Raw genomic sequence first — 20356 nt, 5'->3', positions numbered from 1 at the left:
TACTCTACCGATGTCCCCTATGTGGGCTGTGTGGACCCTTCTGTTGTAGCAGGGCTGACTACTATGGGTGCCCTGGTAGGCAGGACTGGCCCTTGGGCTGGTTGGCTGCCAGGGCTTGCTTTGTGTGGGTGGCTGCTGGCCAGCTGGTGGATGGGGCTGGGTCCTAGCCAGGCTGGCTTTGGGACCCACAGTGGTCTGGAGCCTGGTACTGATCCAGTGGTGGGTGGGGCCATATCCTGGGCAGGTGGCTGCCAGGTCCAGTGTGGACTGGGGTGGTTGCCAACCTGCTGATGAGTAGGGTCAGTTCCCCGGGTGGCTGGCTGTGGGGACTTTGGAGCTGGTGCCAGCCCACTAATAGGAGGGTAACCCCCCAACACCAATAAGTTAGAGGGAGGACTTGAAAATGGTGCATGGTGGCACCAGTGCCCTTGTTGTAGAAGGAGGTCCCCAAAATATCTGCTGCCAGCCTCTCTGTCCACATGGGAAGTCCCAGTGGTCTCTTACCTCTCCAGGGTCCTCTCCAAGAGCAGCAAGTGGGTCTGACCCAGGCTTCCTTTAAATTACTGTACTGGGACTTAGAGCATGTGAGATTTTGTGTGATCTCTTTAAGAGCAGAGTCTCTGTTTCCTACAGCCCTCCAGTTGTCCAGTAAGAAAGCCCTGCTGGCTTTCAAAGTCAGACATTCTGGGGCTAATCTTACTGGTGCATGACCCCTGGGATGGGGAGCCTGATGTGGGGCTCAGGTTCCTCACTCCTTGGAGAGAGCCTCTGCAATTGTGATTATTCTCCCATTTAGGGGTTGCCTATCTGGGGGTGTGGTTCTTGACTATACCATGTGTTTATACCTCCTACCCATCTCATTGTGATTCCTTCTCTATATCTTTAGTTGTGGAAAATCTTTTTTGCTAGTCTTTGGGTTGTTCTCGTAGATAGTTGCTCTGTAAACAGTTTTGATTTTGTTGTGCCCTTGGGAGGATGTGAGCTCAGGTTTTTCTTACTCTGCCATCCTGGCCACAACCTCCTATAAACATTGTTACATCAGCCTTTGACTTTAACTATCTTATGGAGAAGGCTTCAAGCTACTCTGATTTTTCGCTGTGGGAATAATTTGCACTTTTCTCCAAAGATGTTGAATATATTTAAAATTTATCTTTGACATCCTATAACGTTAAAAAGCCTCAGGGTTGTTCTTTCTTTATCAAATTTCCTTGACATTCATTTTGCCTTTTCAACTGGAATATCTCTTCGTTTCTCCTTAGAATCAATGACATCACATCAAATATTTGGATGATTTCCAGTTTCATTTTTTTGAGTTCTCTAGAGCAGTTGATTAAATGACACTGGATCATCTTTGCTCACCATGTGAAGTACCTTGGATTTTATTTCTCATTGTTTATAACTGTATTCACTGTGATTATTTTGAAATTTTTCTATGTGTTAATTTACTTTCAACCATGTCTATTGTATTCTGTGCTGCTGATAATTTATTAATTTTTAAAAGCTGCTTTGTTCTTTTTTTAGTGTCTCATGTCTTTATTCTTCTTTCTTATTTCATTATGCTGACTTATGAACTTATTTTTGTGTGCTTATTTTATTTATTACAATATTTTTTATTGTGTAATTTATAGGTTAAGGCACTATTAAGAAAATTCCTTCTAGTTGATTAGGTTTTCATGTAGGCTGGGCTCTTTATTCCTTTCTTTTAAATTATTTTAAAACTGTCTTCATTTTTAACATATCCAGGTGCTTGTCAGATTGTTTATTTAAATTTTTCTCATGCTTATAATACTCTGTCCAGATACTCTATTTGCTTTGAACTGTGAGGATGACTTACTGACTTCCTTTGCTAAGAAATACCTGCTTCCCTTTGCACCAAGATTTTCAATTTCAGAGTTAAGTTCTATCCATATTTACCATAGACTGAGAGAATGGGGGTAGAGGTTGGTACACATCTTAATTATTTATGTTGTACTCACAGCTCTCATTTCTCTGTCAATATTTACACAACTGTTTGAAATGTGAATTTCATTCCCTTACAGGAATATTCTTTAGCTTCAGACCACATCATTTTCTCAAACTGTAGTTCTAGATAGTTTATGTCCGTCAGAAAGTTCAGCATGTGAATAAACTTCCAGGATTCACTTATTTCTTCACAGCAACAACTGTTCCCATTATTTCAGGAAAAAAAAAAAAAAGATTTAGTTTAAAAAAGACTTTTAATTTGGGGCAGTCTTCAGAAGAATTCTCAGAGTTTTCTTAATATTGGGGCTTCTGAAGGATAAACTTTCGTTTCCATTGTTTTGGTTTTCCAAAAGCTGTCACTATTCTGACATTCAAAGTCTTGATATTTCCAAAGTTTTGTCTTTTATGTACTCAGTATATTAGAATAACACATGTGTCACCGTTATGTCTCTCTTCTCTCCTCACTCTTTTTATCTGCCTACTTCTCATTTTAAGTAATACCTGTCAAAGTTGATAATATTTAAATTACATTCTGTAAAAATATTCAATTCTTCTATAAATGTTTTATAGGTTGATTCAAAAAGTTGAATAGACAAACAATACTTGCATTATATTTTTGTAGTAAACTTAATTTTTTACTGAAGGTCCAAACAGTACGGTAGGATTATTTTTCTTTCTTTATTGGTAAAATGTCACAATCTATGTTCCAATCAGACAATTATTGTTAGTATACAGGTAAAACTAAATTGTATTTGTTATGGAGTCATCAATTTTTCAAAAATCATAGAATATTAAAACATATGATTTGCCAAATATATTAATCTGGCTTTTCCTTATATTCTAATCTAACTTTCTGGCTTTATTTTTTGTTGTTTTTTCTATTGAACAAAAGAAGCAAATGCTATATTTGTGACATAGAGCCAAGTGGTTATTTAATTTATTGTATTTAACATATTTTATATTTTGTTTTTGGAGACATTTCCGTTGAAGCCCAGGAACTCTCTATTCTAACTTTTACCAACTGATTTTTATGGGTGTTACGTGATTTTAATTGGGGTTTATTTTATTGGAAAATCATTTTTAGATATAATTTATTTCATCCCATGTTATTCATTTATTTGATTTTTATTTTTGTTTTGCTGACTTTTTCTCAATGTGCAATGAGTGGTAAATTTTCAAAATAGTTTGTACTTGAAAATGCCATTTTTTGTTGTTAGGGGTACTGAGCCTTACATTTACCTGATAGTTTAATGGAGTATGTATGCTTGGTCCATAACAATATTGATTCCAAATTTTGAAAGATTTTGCTCCAATGTTTTCCTATATTCAATGTTTCTGAATAGAGTTATCAAGACAGCCTTATATCACTCCTTTGTAAAAGACTTATTTCTTTTTTCTCTATATCCTTGCCAAAACTTGTTATTTCCTGTCTTTTTGATGATAGTCATTCTGAAAGGGAGCCCTAGTACACTGTTAGTGGAAATATAAATTGGTACAACCACTATTGAACAGTGGAGGATCCTCAAAAAATTAAAAATAGAACTGCCATATGATCCAGCAATTCCACTCCTTGTTATATAACCAAAGAAAACAAAACAGTAATTCAAAAAGATATATGCACCCAATGTTCACAGCAGCATTATTTACAACAGCCAAGATGGAGGCAACCTAAGTATACATCAACAGATGAATGGATAAAGATGTGGTATATATATGTACCATATATATATATATATTTATACATATTCAGTTATATATATAACTGAATATTACTAATATATATAACTGAATATTACTCAGCCAAACAAAATGAAATTTTGCCATTCACAGCAATATGGATGGACCTGGAGGGTTATTATGCTTAGTGAAATAAGTCAGACAGAGAAAGACAAATACTGTATGTATTCACATATATGTGAAATCTAAAAAATAAAATATATCAAAGAATATAACAAAACAGAAACAGATGCACAGATACAGAGAACAAACCAGTGGTTACCAGTGGGGAGAGGATTCGGGGGAGGGGTAAAATAGGGAAAGAGGATTAAGAGGTACAAATCACTAGGTATAAAATAAATAAGATACAAAGATGTAATGTACATCATAGGGAATGTAGCCAATGTTTTATAACTTTATATGAATTATAATCTATAAAAATATCAAATCACTATATTGTACACTTGAAACTAATGTACTATTACAAGTCAAATATACTTTAAAAAAAATTAGACGTATTTCCATCTTGGAGGCTTTAGCATTTTCCCTTTCTTTTTAGTCCGTAAAAATCTCATAATGAAGTGTCAACCTGGATTTTTTTCCCGTTTTCCTGTACAGCACTTGATATGTTCAGCTTATACAATTTAAAGTTTTGTGTATGTTTTTAGTGGATGAAAAGTGTTAAGCTCAGTCCACCTCCTTGAACTAAAGTTCTTTAATGACATGAACAAGGCATTTAAGTGATGTATTTTGTAGGTACAAAATAGAAGAATTTCAATGAAGCTTTATTCCTTCAATTGTAAAATGTGAACAATATTAACATAATAGATGTTTAACTTAAGTTGCTTTTTTGTTGCCACATTGACAGAAATCTGACTAGTTTTGTTGATTTATCCAACCCACATGTAGTTCAGAGTTTAAGTCCTGAGATCCTTAGTTTCTGTTTAAGTAAATTAGAAGAATGAAGATTACGAGTTTACTACATTCATAACAAAGTTTAGCTCAATGTTAAAAATCAAATGGACATCAACTCAGTACTTAATTAGAGCACTGCAGTCTTAATAGATTTCTTTTTCACTTTTTTGCATACTCAGCTATGACCAGGAATCAGAAAATCTTTTGTCTTTCTCTGATTTTCCTTGAGTTGGCCTTTTTAGCTATATTATATAATGAAGTTACCAAATATCATTAGTCTTATATCTACCTGATTATGAAAAAATGGCTAGCTAAGTCTCAATAAAAAGCTAATCACTTTTTCAAATTGCAATATTCCTTTTGAAAAGCGAAATGTATGCTAGATGAGTAAGTTATAGAGATCTTCTGTACAACTGCCTATACTTAACAACAGGGTATTCTGTAATTCAAAATTTAAGAGGGTAGATCTCATGTTAAATCTTTTTAACCATGACGCCTTTCTTGGGTTTGATAATTTACTAGACTGGCTTGTAGAAATCAAGGAAACACTTACTTACCCTTATTTTATTATATAAGAAAGGTCTGATAAAGGATTCAGATAAACAGCTAGATGAAGAGATATGTAGAGTGAGGTCTGGAAGCTCCCAAACATAGGAGCTTCTGTCCCCATGGAGTTGGGGAGCACCACCCTCCCAGCCTGTGGATGAATTCACTGATCCAGAAGATATCCAACCTCATAATTTTAGGATATTTATGGAGGCTTGATCATGTAGGCATGACCCATCATTAACTCAATCTCCAGCCCTTCTCTCCCTCTTGGAGAATGGGAAGGGGGGAATGTAGTAGGGCTGAAAGTTCTAAGCTTCTACTCATGACTTATTCTTTCTGGTGACCAGCCCCCTTTCTGAAGCTATCCAGGAGTCTGTCAGAGGGTGCCTTATTAGAACAAAAAAGACATTCCTATCATCTACGCAATTTCAAGAGTTTTAGGAGCTCTGTGCCAGGAACTGGGAGCAGGGATTATTCTATATATTTATATTTATATATATTCTATTATTTTACACATCCACTATCATTTTATATGCAATTGATCCCACAATTACTGTCTCAATGCAAAATTTCTTTTTTTAACTCCAGATCAGTACTCAAGTGCCTATTGGGCATCTCTGCCTGAATATACATAGGAACCTCAAATAAAATGCTTAGAAGTCATTAACTTTCTTCCCCCAATGCTCTTTTATATTGACTGTATCACTGAATATCACCATAATCCCTACTTGCTGTGGAAGTAAGATTTTGGTAGTTTTATTAATCCTTTATCTTTACCCTATTTACTTCATTTGCAACTAATAAGATATTAAGTTGTGTTGATTTAACTTCCAGACAGTGCTAAATTTATTTATAGCCCCCATCCCCTTTGACATTGCTCTCTACTTTTTTACCTGGACTATTATAGCAGTATCCCAACTGATTCTATGGAGCCAGTAAGAGGTTGAGGCTTCTTCTCTTCACCCTCCTACATTCTTACTTAAGGAAGAAAAGAAAAAACTGACTGGCACTGATTCAATTCCATGGACTGGATTTGGCCACACTCTTAATGGAGTTTCCATCATCATCATCATCGTCTCATTGACTGAAGGCATAGTATGTGCCAGGCACTATTATAAACACTTTACATGATTTATGCAACCATGTGAGTCATTATGCACATATTGCAGGAAACTGAGTCTTAGAGAGATTAAGTAACTGTCGAATAAACAGTGGAGTTTGGGTTAGAAGTTAATCTGGGCTTTTAATCTCCAGATTGGGATCAGATCTGTTTCTCATGTCTTTCATTATGTGGTGAGAGACTGACTATACAAACGAACAATGTCTAGACTGCAAAAGAAAAGAGATCTCTGACCCACAATCTGAAGCAACCAGCTGAGGTAACCAATCCATTATCTCCAGTAACCAGCCCAGGAGACCAGCCTGCTATCTTTAAGTCAGACTCATGGGAAGTCAGATCCCTATCTCTAGCAATGGGTCCAGGAAATCAAACATGACCCCTATAACTATCAGCCCCAAACAGCAGGACTTGATTAGTGACTGATAGTTCCCTTGAGCTTTGTTCCCACTTCCAGTTACAACCAACCAGAGAAATCCAAACATACACTCCTGACCAATCACATAGGATGCCCCACTTCTAGTTGGCCCAACTACAGCTTCCTCATGTCAACAGCTTACAACCAGAGCATAGCTGAAGTCTTCCTTTTAAAATTTCCACTGTAAGGCTTTCCACTCCCACACATAAGAGTTTCTCTGTGTTCACTTACTAACATTAAACAACTAACTGCATGTTCAGTTTGCTCCATGTGCACTTAATTTTTTTTAGTTATATTCATCTTGCTGTTCATTGGGATTGTAGAATGAATTTATACAGTATCATCAATGTGTGAGTGAATTTTTTTTCAGACACTCAACACGGTTTGCTATCAAACTTTGTGATCATTAACAATCCAATTTTTCTATCATTTTAAATGAGGATTATATATATGTATAATATATGTATATTTATATATATAATATATATTTTTTAATGCACACAATATATTAAAGGAAATTTCTTCTGAAGACTCAATGAACAGTGTTACTGTTGCTCATTGAAAATGGACATTATTTTCCTGATTTGGAAGAGCTTTAACGTTTAGAACACATAGCCATTTCATTGCTTGGTTTTTGAAAAAGAAATTTGGATACTTTTTATATTTCAATTCAATATTTTCCCTTGATAATTGAATACATCTTATTTAGAGAGTAAAGCTAAATAATTGTAACTACTTAAAAAAAAACATATTTGCTTGAATTCCAACGATTCTTTCAGGATGGTTCTTGCTGAACCTATACTTTCTTCAATTCCATTAAATTTACGCTAATTATCATCATGGAATATATGATTTCTAGGTACAATGTAAATAACTTGGTTTGTTATGAGACATAGTCTAAATATTTTTCTAATAGAAGGCATTTATTGTAAAATGCTCATCTCTCTCATCACAGCAGACTGAGGTCAAAATGATTCAAAATATATCATTTCACTCCTAGTAACAGGAAATTTATGAAATATCAGGAACACCGTGCCCACTAAAAATGTTCATAAAATACTAGAATACTTGTGTAAAGGACAATAAAAACACCATTTGTTTATGTGTGCTCCTTTTGATTGCAGAAGTGCTATGGGATGCTATTTTTTCAAATACTAGTTTTCTCTGATGAAATTTGTGGAACAGGTGAGAGGAGAGAGATCAAAGCAGGGAGATAGAAATAGTTCTTTGTACTTTTACTTAAATTTTTCAACCAGCCACATTAATTATGAAAATTATGTCAATTTCTAAAAAGATTTGGTATAGATAATTGCCTGCATTTCTAATAAGCTTTGCAAAAGCTTGAAATCCTTGGAGGAAAGTTACCTAAGAAAAAGAAAATACTATTGAAAAGTGTTGACCATAACATTAGTAAAAATGAATAGAGTCATACTTAGTGTTTTACAACATATATTAAAAGAACAAAGAGATTTTGTTACTACATAAAAAAGAGCACTTATAAGTTGTGGAGTGTGATGTAAATTTAAATGGGAAAAAAGAGGAATAAAGAATTAAGGAGTCATCTTACACTGCATTCACCTACTCTTTTGAAAGTTTTTTAGTATATTCTTAAAAGACATATTTCAAATACACAGTTAAATAAGAGTTTAATTTTTTCAGTATTGTTGTAGAGAAGGTACAGGCAGTCTATTAGATGCTGGGGGCGTAGTCAGTAATAAAGGAAACAAGTAAAATTCCCTGATTTCATGGAGTTTACATTCTGGAGGGAGAGAAAGAAAATAAATAACATAAACCAAAGAGTACGTTATCTAGTGTAAACTGTTAAGGAAAAACATGAGTTAAGGAAAGAGGATAAAAAATGTCAGTGGCAGGTTGTTGACATTTTTGGTAAGGATTCTAGTCAAGTTCTCATGGAGAAGGCAATTTTCAATTAAGAATTAGAAGGATTCTGGGGATTTAGCTGCGTGGACATCTAGGAGAAGAGCAATCAAAAAGTAAGAATAAGAACAAAGTCCAGAGCAGATAATGTGCCTGATGTGTTCAGGGAACAGGAAGGAGAAGAGTGTGGCTAGAAGAGAGAGAAAAAAATGGGGTATAAGTCACAGATGAAGACAAATTCGAAGCCAAGAGGCAGATTATGAAGGCCTTTTAGGTCATTGTAAGTGCATTGACCTTCACACTGAGAAGGGATAGCCTTACAGGAACTTGACAGAGGTATAACATAAATAGAGCTACATTTTATGTTCTGCAATTTAGATGTTCTACTAATGATAAAAAATTGTATTTACAGTGGAACTAAAAGGGAAATGTCTGATTCATATCAAAATGAGGAAATTCTCAGAGCAATGTATGCTGCATGTGTTGTAAACTTACTGAGATCACAAATAAAAGGGACTGTGTTAAATAATATCTAGAGATCTGACTGTAGTTCTATGTTGAGCTTCTTAAGGGTTAGGGTAATTATCATACAATTAAGTCCTAAACTGAAAAGTATTTAAACCATGTTTATGAGAAAAAGTCTCTTGACAAAACCGTCACATTAAAACTAGTCCAGGTGTTAGATAGGCTATTTCCAACTTCTCCTTTTTAACTAGAAGTTGATTTCACTCAATTTTTAAAAGCCTCATTTTTCAGATGAAGAAAGAACATTTATTTTCAAAAGAAGTAACAACTCCCTTTATACAAGTGTGAAAGAAATAGAGACCAAGGACAACGAATTAAACGTTAAGATAAGTTTGGATTTTTGTAAATGTATTGAAAAAATTTTGACGTCTTACAAAAACAATTTTTAGGAAAGAAAGCAATAACAGGATATCAATAAAAATGTTATGCACATAATTTAAGAATGATACTGATTTTGGTGAAAAGCTATTAGGTAAATAAGCACAATAAAATATGTTTATAAAGTTGCATATTTTGTTAATTTATTTTTACAAGTATAATTGAGTTTTAATTATTTATGAGTTTTATGAGTTTTCCACATGAGGTAAATGGACTGTAATGTAACTTTTAAAGACCATGAAATATTTATTCTTATCAATTCATGTTAGTATCCTATTACTGAGATTATTCTTTGAAAAGGGAACCAAAATATCAGATGTGTTTGTTAAATATATTTCATTTGGAGCTTAATTATTTGGGCAGGAATTCAATATAGAATTATCATATGACTTAACAAGAAACACAATGCTGTTTATTAAAATATTCCTCATTAGTTACCTCATATTAGAGGAAAAAGATAAATATTTAATTGTATGATACTATTACACACAAGCATGTCACAAAAATCACTTTGCTAATTTTATTTAAGAATCATATTTCAAAAGGTATTTATATAGTCTTACTTTTAAAACTACATCTAAAAGCATAATGATCAATCACTAACTCTATCATGACGTGGGACAAAAGATTTGATCAGACTGATATGCATAATTCATTGACAAAATAAGAGAAATGGAAGAGAATGCAGACGTTAAGGACAATAAAATGCAATAGTATATAGTAAATACAGTCCAATAATTCCTTAATATTAAAAGTTTAAAAGGCAAGTGGTGAAAAATTATTTAAAAGAAATTTAAATGCATAAATGAATGACAGCTACCAATAAAAGTCAGTCCAGTAATATATTTTAACTTTGACAGCAGATAGATATGTTCTATTAACCACTTGTCTCCAGAGACAATAGAATACTTAATTAGATTAAACTTATAGTGCCCTTCTTTATGTCCCCAGTGAGTCATGTTCTCTACAGCTAGTATAAAGCCTAAAACATTAAATGGGATTTAGTGAACTGGCTACCCAATAAATTGTGGGTTTCTTGAGAGTTGAAGTTATGTTTTATTTATTTATTCTAGTACTTCCTTTAGTGCAGAAATGGCTTATTAAGGAAAGCCTAAAGGACCAGTCTGAATCACTGTCATTCTTCTTAGTCACCCATTTTCTTCCACTCATTTTGGTTGCCTTTTATCCCCAATGACTCTAATAAAAATGTCACCAAATGGCATCATCTTATCATAATCCAATTGTTATTTCTAAGACCACATTTTATTTTGCTTCCCAGAAGCCTCCCACATTTTGTTTTGCAATAGTTTAATATTCTTTCTAGGATGACTATTTCTAAGGATTCCTTGACTATACCTCTGTTTTATTTTTCTCTAGTCTCCATATTTCTTTTTTACAGTTTCCTTTGTTGGGATCTGTGCCTCACTCTCATCTCCAAGTTTTTGAAACATCCCAGCACCTTGTTCTTTTATCTGTTCGTTTGAGTTCTCTCCCTAAGTGATCTTATTGGCTCTGCAATTAGGAAAAAAATCTAAATGAGATCCTTCCCTGTTTGATCCTGGTCTGAACCTTTCCTTTTTCTTTCATTCATTACAGTCATCCTCGTCACCCTGATCAAGCCATACTGGCCCATTAGATATGCCATGATAAAGACTGCTAGCTCTCACCAATATCTGTGTCATGTTTATATTCTGGGTTTGGCTACAGCACATTTTTCAGCCCTCTTATATTTAGTTGATGCCATGAAATTAGCTCTGGCCAGTGAGATATGGGTGGAAGTGATGCATACCATCTTCAGACATGATTCCTAAAAGCTTTTCTGTTTCATGTTCTCTTTCCATGTCTCCTGGCCAGATGCAGAGGATAGAGAGGATATTTAGTTTAGTATGGGGCGCTGCATTATACATCTCTTCTACTTTGCCATTGTGTGTGTATGTGTGTGTGTGGGGGGGAGGATTGTTTGAAGAGTTATTGGGATTCCCATTTTCTGTTTTATTTTTAAATGTTTTATATAGCTAAATACAGTTTATATAGAGGAAGACAGCTTGCTCTTTTGCATTTCTGTGGACAGGGATGACAATTTTATTTAGTTTATCAGGTTTCTAATTCAAGAACATTCCTTTCTTTTAGTGTAGCAAAGTACACTTTGCTTTATTTCTTTGTTGGAACAAATTGTTTCAGATAAAATTTGGGAGAGTTTCGTGTTTCTTTCCATTTTTACTTTTCTTTTCTCTTGTTCTGAACTAAATTACTCTTATGCGTTGTTGTTGATGTTCTCTTCACTGCCCATTTCCTTAAGGCCCCTCACACTTGCTTCTATTTTTCTTCTAGCCTTAGGGCATTATCAATCTAAGGCAATATTCTTATGTCCCCTGTGTACCTTTAATTCTCTTCTCTGGAGTTAGTGTTTTGATCTATCAATAGACTTTTTCAGTATTTTAAAACATAGAGTGGACTTTCCTATCCTTGGGAGAGTTTTTGATCAATCTTTGTCTTGTTTATTATGCTTTTTCTCTTTTCTTTGCAGTTTTCTTTTGATTTTTATTTCTCTCTGTGCAGACATGCAGTGGAAATGTGGTGGTTGTTGACTTGCATGGATTGGGTGATGCTGTGCATGAGTGTTTGACAGGACTCAGTTTCCCAGTTAAACCTTTGAAAGTCTTCTATGATCTATATATATTAATAGATTTTGACAACATTAAGTTTTCAGTTCTTAATACAACTCCATGTGGTTTTAAGTACCCACTTTGGTTTTAGAGATAAGATGATTTCACAACATTGTTAAGAAAAAAATTAATTCAGGTCTTCAAATTTCTTAAACCACTACTCATTTCCTTCTTCTGTATTCCCACTCAGATTATATGGTGACTTGTTTAATTTTTAGCCTTCTCACTTGCTTCCATCTCAGGTAAAATTCAATGCTACAGTATACTGCTAGGAACAGAAACCTTGAGCACTTGAAGTTCAAATTGAAAAAGTTATTTCAACTGGAGTTGTGCTGAGTCAGTGTTTTAGAATGTACTTAAATTCTATTTGATATTTGAATAATCTCAAGAAAATATTATTTAATCTCAGTCTCCATGTGACGGTGGGTTTAAATCAAAGTTCTATTCATATTTTTCTCTTATAAATAATGAAATGCTGAAAAAGAAAACTTGTCATGATACTATGTACCATTATGAGTGACACATAATATACATTTAATGTATAGGGAAAATAGGAAAATTTCAAAACACTTTTATATGCAAATTTTGGCCTGTGCATGTATGTGTTTACATACTGATAAATACACAGAGTCTCACACAGAGGCAAAAAACATGTGAATAATTTTACAAGATGAGGTAGAATCTAACTATTGTAATAATTTAAGAATTGGGTTTAAACATATCTTGCATTTGTGACTTCTTTGACATTTTTACTGCTTTTTTCAAGTCCTCATTACTTTCTTTTTGATTTTTGCAGTATCCTAAGTACTTTTCCTGAAAATATCTAATCCTCTTCAAACTTGGATCCAAACTCCAGTAAGAATTGTCCAAAGGCACAAATAATTGTTTGACCCACTATTTCTCATCACTTACAAAATAAAACAAAATATTCTAGCTTAATAGTCACCATAATTTGTCACTAAGACTAATTTGTCACTAAGACACTAATATTCACCCTAATTTGTCACTAAGGAAACTTTCCTTCCTAGTTTCGTCTCCTCAATACACTGAGAGGTCTACACTATAAACATAAACTTCTATTTACTTTTTCCTATGTATACTCTCTACTGACCTTCCTCCTTGTTTATGCTCAAGCTGTCTCTTCATTCTATTAAGCACTATTGACAAGAAGAATTTATTAATCTCCTGTTAGAACTAAATTCTCCCTGGAATTTTCTGTAATGCCTAGACTTCCAAGGCACTATGTTATTTGTCCTTTTGTGGTGGTGATGGTTCTACCATTATAGTTGTTCTCACAATTGGTCACATTTTTAAAAATACATATGTAAACTTTTCTTGGTAGTGACCATGACTAATTTACATACATGAATCATTAGTGAATATCTTCTAAAGCTAAACATTTTGCTAAACACTGCTAATACAATGTCTTATTTAATAATCAAAAACCTCAGGTAGTAAATGGAGAAATTGGCATGCAAAGAAGTTAAAGAGCTTTCTCCTTATTGTCACTGAACTCTTTACATCAATTTAATATATCCTTCAATTATAAATGTAAACTATACATTATCTTAGTATTAACACTTTCAGTATTTCTTATCAAGAGAAATCATATATATTTTCATAGCACATTACAGATGTATATATTTAAACATATTGTTTACCTTCATCACATCCTCAAAATTATGGTACTTAATATATTCTATTATTTAACATGTTAATAAAGAAGATCCTATAATACTCTCTTGCAAATTCCTTTTTTAAAAATAGACTTTATTTATCAGAGCAGTTTTAAGTTCACAGAAAAATTGAGAGGAAGGCATAGATTTTCCATATGGACCCCTACATATGTATAGTCTCTCCCATTACCAACAACCTCCACCAGAGTGGTACATTTGTTACAATTGACAAATCTATATTGACACATCATTATCACTCAGAGTCCATAGTTTACATCATGGTTCACTCTTGATATTGTATACTCTATGGGTTTGGACAAATGTATAATGAGAATATTTTGTGTCCTAAAACTTCTCTGTACTCCACTTATTTTGTCCCTCCCTTCCTGCTAACCCCTGGCAACCACTGATCTTTTTACTGTCTCCATAGTTTTACCTTTCCTGGAATGTCATATAGTTGAAATCATACAATATATATTTTTTTCAGATTGGCTTTTTTCACTTAGTAATAATGTATTTAAGGTTCCTTCATGTCTTTTCATGGTTTGATACTCATCTATTTTTAGTGCTGAATTATATTCCATTGTCTGGGTGTACCATAGTTTATTCATTTATCTACTGAAGGACACCTTAGTTGTGATTATGAATAAAGCTGCTATAAACATCTGTGTGCAGGGTTTTGTGTAGACATAGGTTTTCAACTCTTTCGGGTGAATACCAAGGAATTCAATTGCTGGATAGTACAGTAAGGACATGTTTACTTTGTAAGAAACCTCCAGACTGTCTTCAAAAATGGCTGTACCATTTTGCATTCCCAGCAGCAATGAAAAAGTTCCTAATGCTCCACATTCTCACCAGCATTTGGTGGTGTCAGTGTTCTAGATTTTGTCCGTTCTAATAGATGTGTAGAGGTATCTCATTGCTGTGTTAGTTTTCATTTCCCTGATAACATACAATATGGAACATCTTTTCATATGCTTATTTGTTTTTTGTATATCTTCTTTGATGAGGTGTCTGTTAAGGTCTTTGGCCCATTTTTTAATTGGGTTGTTCATTTTCTTATTGTCATGTTTTAAATGTTCTTTGTGTATTTTGGATAACAGTACTTTATCAGATATGTCTTTTACAAATATTAGAGCTTAATTAGACTGCCAAAGTGGTACATGGGAGAAAAATTAACAATGGTATCTGTTACCTACATTTACAATAATGCACTTTATGCTGCAATACTCTCAAAGCTCAGTGGTTTACAAATCGAAAAACTGGTCTCACACAGGACTCCAAGTTGAGTGCAGTTTGACTGATGTAGGCTGTGCTTGGCTCCACAGCTTTGTTTCAAGGTAGGATTGACTCCAGGCAGTGGGTTAGGATCAGGTGAGCTCCATGTGAATGTCAGTACTGGTAGATAGATACCTGGGATATAAGGTTCTCATAACAAATGGAAGAATCATGAGAGCTGAGCCAAACTGTGCAACCACAAATTAAGCCTCCTTGAAACATTATTCACAATAGCCAAAAGATGGAAATAATTCAAATGTCCATTGACAGATGAATGGACAAACAAAATGTGGTAAATATATTGCACATAATATTATTCAGCCTTAAAAATAAATGAAATTCTGATACATGCTACAACATGCATGAAGCTTGAAAACATTATGCTAAGTGAAATAAACCAGTAAAAAAAGACAAATACTGTATGATTCCACATATGTAAGGTGCCTGGAATAGTCAAATCATAGAAACAAAAAGCGGAATAGTTGTTAACAGAGACTGAAAGGAGAGAGAAATAGGAAATTATTTTTTGATGTGTATGGCGTTTCAGTTTGAGATGATGAAAAAGTTCTGGAGATGGACAGTGGTGGAGGTTGCACAACAATGTGAATGTATATCGCCACTGAATTGTACATCTAAAAATAGTTAATATGGTAAATTTATGTTATATATATTTTATAAAATGTGAAAAAACACACCCCCAAAAAAATAATCATGAAAGAATACCAGGTGGGTGATTTGAATATATATCATGGTTTAACTAATTGGGTACACAGTGAAGAAACAGAGACTTAAAACTTCCACAAACCTGGATAAGACAGATTTTAAGATTAGGGCATACAATTAAATTTCTTTTAACAAAACTGGTGAAATGGGTGAGGACTTGGCTTGAGTTTTGGGAGGTGAAATAGGAAGGTGGTGAAATACCAAAAACAAACTAAGAGCTCTGTAGTTAGAATTGATAAGAGACTACTACAAATGCATACCACAGTGCCAGGTAATTGAGCTAAACATCGTTGAATTGTTCCTGCTTCTTATAAAGATTCATACTGTAAGGTGAAAGGAGGCAAAGCTACTGTTGGCATTAAGTAATTCCAGCTGTTGGGAGAATGGTACTAAAGAAAAGTAAACAAAGACTGACAAATGCACACTTTATTTTACTCAAAGCCGGCATCTGTGACTCTAGTAGTTTTAGTGACTCTGTGATATTTTCTAATTCAATAGAATTCTCCCACAGCAGAGTAGAACTTGATAAATGTGACTTCAGCTAGCTGTCAACAATTGATGTTTGTCAAGAGAAAAAAAAAATGGAAGTATTTTTCCTCTGGTACATCCCTATAATAAATTATAACACTTTGGTCTTTGACCAAACAAGATAATGAATCAGCAAAAGGTATCATTAATTGTCTTACTTTCCTATAGCCCCCAAATTTGCTACCTGAAAGCTGTTTCTGCTTTTTAAAGTTTCCACATCAATAATATAGCTCACTAATATTCAAAGAAGTCAATTATGTAACTAATATCTGATGATTATTACTGTGTTACAAAGAATCAACCAGATGTCATGCGGCAGCTTTTTACACAGGTGATAAATTGTGAAATAATGAAAATTTGACTATACAAATTTGTCTTCTACATGAGCATCAGATTTATATTTGTCTATGTTCCTGTCGGTATTAATAATGTGCATCATTAAAGAACACTAGGAGCAGACAGGGTGAAAAGGAAAGGTGAGGTAGAATAAATAGAGAACTACCTTAAATCAATGAAGGCAGTTCATATGAAAAGAGGAAAAAATAAAAGCTTAAAGAAAAGTATTTTAATGAATTATAAAATAGTTTAAATCTTTTAATGGAGATCAGGCTATCAAGAAAACATTTGCTTTATGCTAAAATCAATCAATTCAGTTTAACTCTGAAGAAATACGAATGTTTATAATTATAGTTTATGATTTTGTATGGCATAATTAATCATATGTTGACTCACACATATCTAGCAAGGATGAATGTGCTTCAGTGTTACAGCTAGAATAATTACTCTATAAAAATTAATTTTAAAACATGTACTATAATTCAATATTCCTTCTACTCCAAAAGTTAGTATCAAAATAATATTTTATCATTGTATAATACCAAGTCCAATTGATCTTCCAGATATTCATGTCAGATTTATAGTAGGCATTCTGAATCTCCTAACTTAACCATACACATTTCCTGAAATGTATTCAAATCCAGTTTGAAAAGGAAAAACCTATAGAAACATTGGTTGTGTATGCTCATTTCTCAGTTTTGGGTTTGTGCCAAACTCTGAGTTATCAGAACAAAAGTCTTTTAATCTGCCTACAGACTCAGCTTTTGTTTCTGCCTTCTCCTAGCATTGATATACTACACAGAAAGCTGAGCCCCAATTCAAAATGAGGAGCCAAAACTTGATTTGTTACAGACCCTCTTAGTAGTCATTGTTCACACTAATTTATCAATTTATAGATGAGCATGCAGTACCTTCCTGCAAATGAAACCCAAGGAAGTCTGCAAGTAAAATCAGACAAACAAAAGTTCAAATTTCAGTAGCAAATTAATTTTGTAAACTCCAGATTAAAAAAAAAAAAAAAAAAAATTGAAGGCACTGGAGATTGACCAAAAGTAAGCAGAAATTGGAGAATATACCCACAAAAGATGAAAACTATATTGGGTGAGATTCACATTCATATGGTTTTTACCTGAGGGCATTCTCCAAACTATGGAGCATAGTGTAGCTATAATTCAAGCAAAAAAAATCTGGTATGGCTAAAATTTAAATAAAACTTATTGGATTCAGGAATTAGAGGAATAAGTTTGGAGCTATCATAGCTTCTGAAAATTCAGAGGGAGAGCAGCAGATAGGAAGATGTATGGGGATTTATAAAATGTTCATACAAACTAGGTTTAATTCCTTGAAAGACACCTGAACAGAACATATGCAGGATCTCTAAGGGTTTGAGCAGAAAACATCAGCTGGAGGCATTAAAAAGGCTGAGCAGGAATTTCAGCTGCTGTTCCCCCACTTTTCAAGGGAGATTGAGCTTGTAATTTAAATGTAACTAAGGTAAAAACCTACTAAAATATAATAAAAATTATTCAGTGAAAGATAACTGAATTAAGGATTCTACAATGCATCATCCACAGTATATAGTATGCAATTAAAAACACCAGATATATGAAGAAACAGGAAAATGTAGACCAATGTAGACCAGACAAGAGCAAAATGTAGACCAGAAAAGAGCAAAATAAGTAAGCAGAAATGAATTACAAAAAATATATGTGGATACTAGAATTAGCAGAAGATGGCTTTTAAGCAGGATTATAAATATGTTCAATGACCTAAAGTAAAATATAGTCATAATGAGTAAACAGATGGAGAAGTTCTACACAAAAAAAGAAACTATAAAAAAATACAAATTCTTGAAGTGAAAACTACAATATCTAAAATAAGAAATTCACTGTATGAGCTTTATATCAAATTGGAAAAAGTTAAAGAAAGTGTTGGTAACTTAGAAGATAAATTAATAGAAACTATTTGCTATGACAAGCAGAGAAAAACAGATTTCAGTAAAGTGATAATGTCTTTAGTTACCTCTAGGAAAATATCAAGTGGAATACCAAATGTGTAATTGGAGCTATAGGAGGAAGGAAAGAGAGAAGTAAGCAAAATCAATAGAAACAATTAATGGTTTAAAATTTCTCACCATTGATGAAAAATCTAAATTTAAAATTCCAAGAGGCTCAGTGAATGCATAACATGATAATTACACAAAAAACCACACCTACAATGTTGACAAACTGTTGAAACCTTAAAAAAGTAAAATCTTGAAAGTAGCTAGAGAAAAATATTAATGCATTACATAAAGAAAATCAACTGTACTAATTAAATCTGATTTTTTCTTAGAAATAATGGGGATCAGAAGATAATGGAATAACACTTTAAAAAGGGAAATGAAGATATTTAAATAGACAAAAGCTGTTATAATTTGTTAGCAGAAGAATTAATAACAACTTTTTCAGACTGAAGGTAAATGACAGCAGGAAAGTTTTGGGTACAGAGGAAAAACTGAAGAAAAATCTGAAATACAGCAAATATGACACTATCTCTTTTTTAATTCAATTAACTTATTTGAAACACAAGTAACTAATTCCAGCTTCAAAAACACTGCATTATGGGATTCAGTAGAAGTGAAGTACATGACAGTTATAGTATTAAAACTAGGAAGGGAGGAGGGAGGAGTCAAGATGGCGGAATAGGAGGACATGGAATTCTTCTCTCCTCACAAGTACATCAAGAATACAACTACAAATGGAACAGTTCTCACAGAGCACCTGCTGAACATTAGCAGAAGACTTTGGACACCTAAAAGGACAAGAGAAATCCCCTCAAAACCATGTAGGGTGAAAGAAAAAAAAGAAAAGAGGAATCAAAAAAAGGACCAGCAACGCAGGCAGGAAGGTAAGAAGAGGTTCCCGCACTCAGAAAAACACCCCCTCACAGTGGGGAAATCAACTGGGACAGAAAGGAACACTCAGGGCATTGAAGGAAAATGCAGCGGACAGTCTGTGGAAATCAGGACAAAGTAAGAACTGCACTCATGGTCTGTGCCACAGCCCTGCACACCCCAGCCTGAGTCGTGTGTCTCCTATTGCAGAGGGGTGCTGGGTGCTGGAAAGTTGGGTTTGGAGTGCAAACCCAGGGAGGGACAGCTGTTGGCTGTGAAAAGACAGCCTGAAGAGAGACAGGAGTAAGGAGCACCACAACTGGGAAAGTTTGGGGAAAAAGCCCAGGCCACTATAGAAGCAATGCGTCATTGTTGAGTGGTATGAAAAGGCAGGGCTGCCATTGTAACCCCCTTCCCCACCTGCTGGTTTCAGCCTCCATGGGCACTGGGAAGGGTCCCCTCTGAGCAGACTCACCTGCTCCTTAAGCCAAGGCTTCCTCTACCCGTGTAGGCTCCGGGGTCCTGAGCGCCGCCCATCCCAATGCCTCCTCAGGAATCAGCCCTGGGCCCCCCTGCCTGAGACTGGAATCCCCTAATGCTGGTGGGGACTGAGTGCTCAAGTGTAGGGTTAAGAGAGAGGATCAGGGGAGAGGACCGCTGTTGGCTGCATGGATACAACAGAGGGGACTGGAGTGAGGGTCTCCACAGCTGTGAATGCCCCTAGAGGAAGTGTGGTCTGCCTAGGAAACGAGGCACCATTGCTGAGTGGCATGCAAGAAGTGGGGCCACCACCGCCTCCACAAGCCAGCCCCTGCC

This window comes from Eubalaena glacialis, chromosome 2 (genome assembly GCF_028564815.1).
Source record: "Eubalaena glacialis isolate mEubGla1 chromosome 2, mEubGla1.1.hap2.+ XY, whole genome shotgun sequence".
In the NCBI taxonomy this organism is placed as follows: Eukaryota; Metazoa; Chordata; class Mammalia; order Artiodactyla; family Balaenidae; genus Eubalaena; species Eubalaena glacialis.
This window is presented reverse-complemented; position numbering follows the sequence as displayed.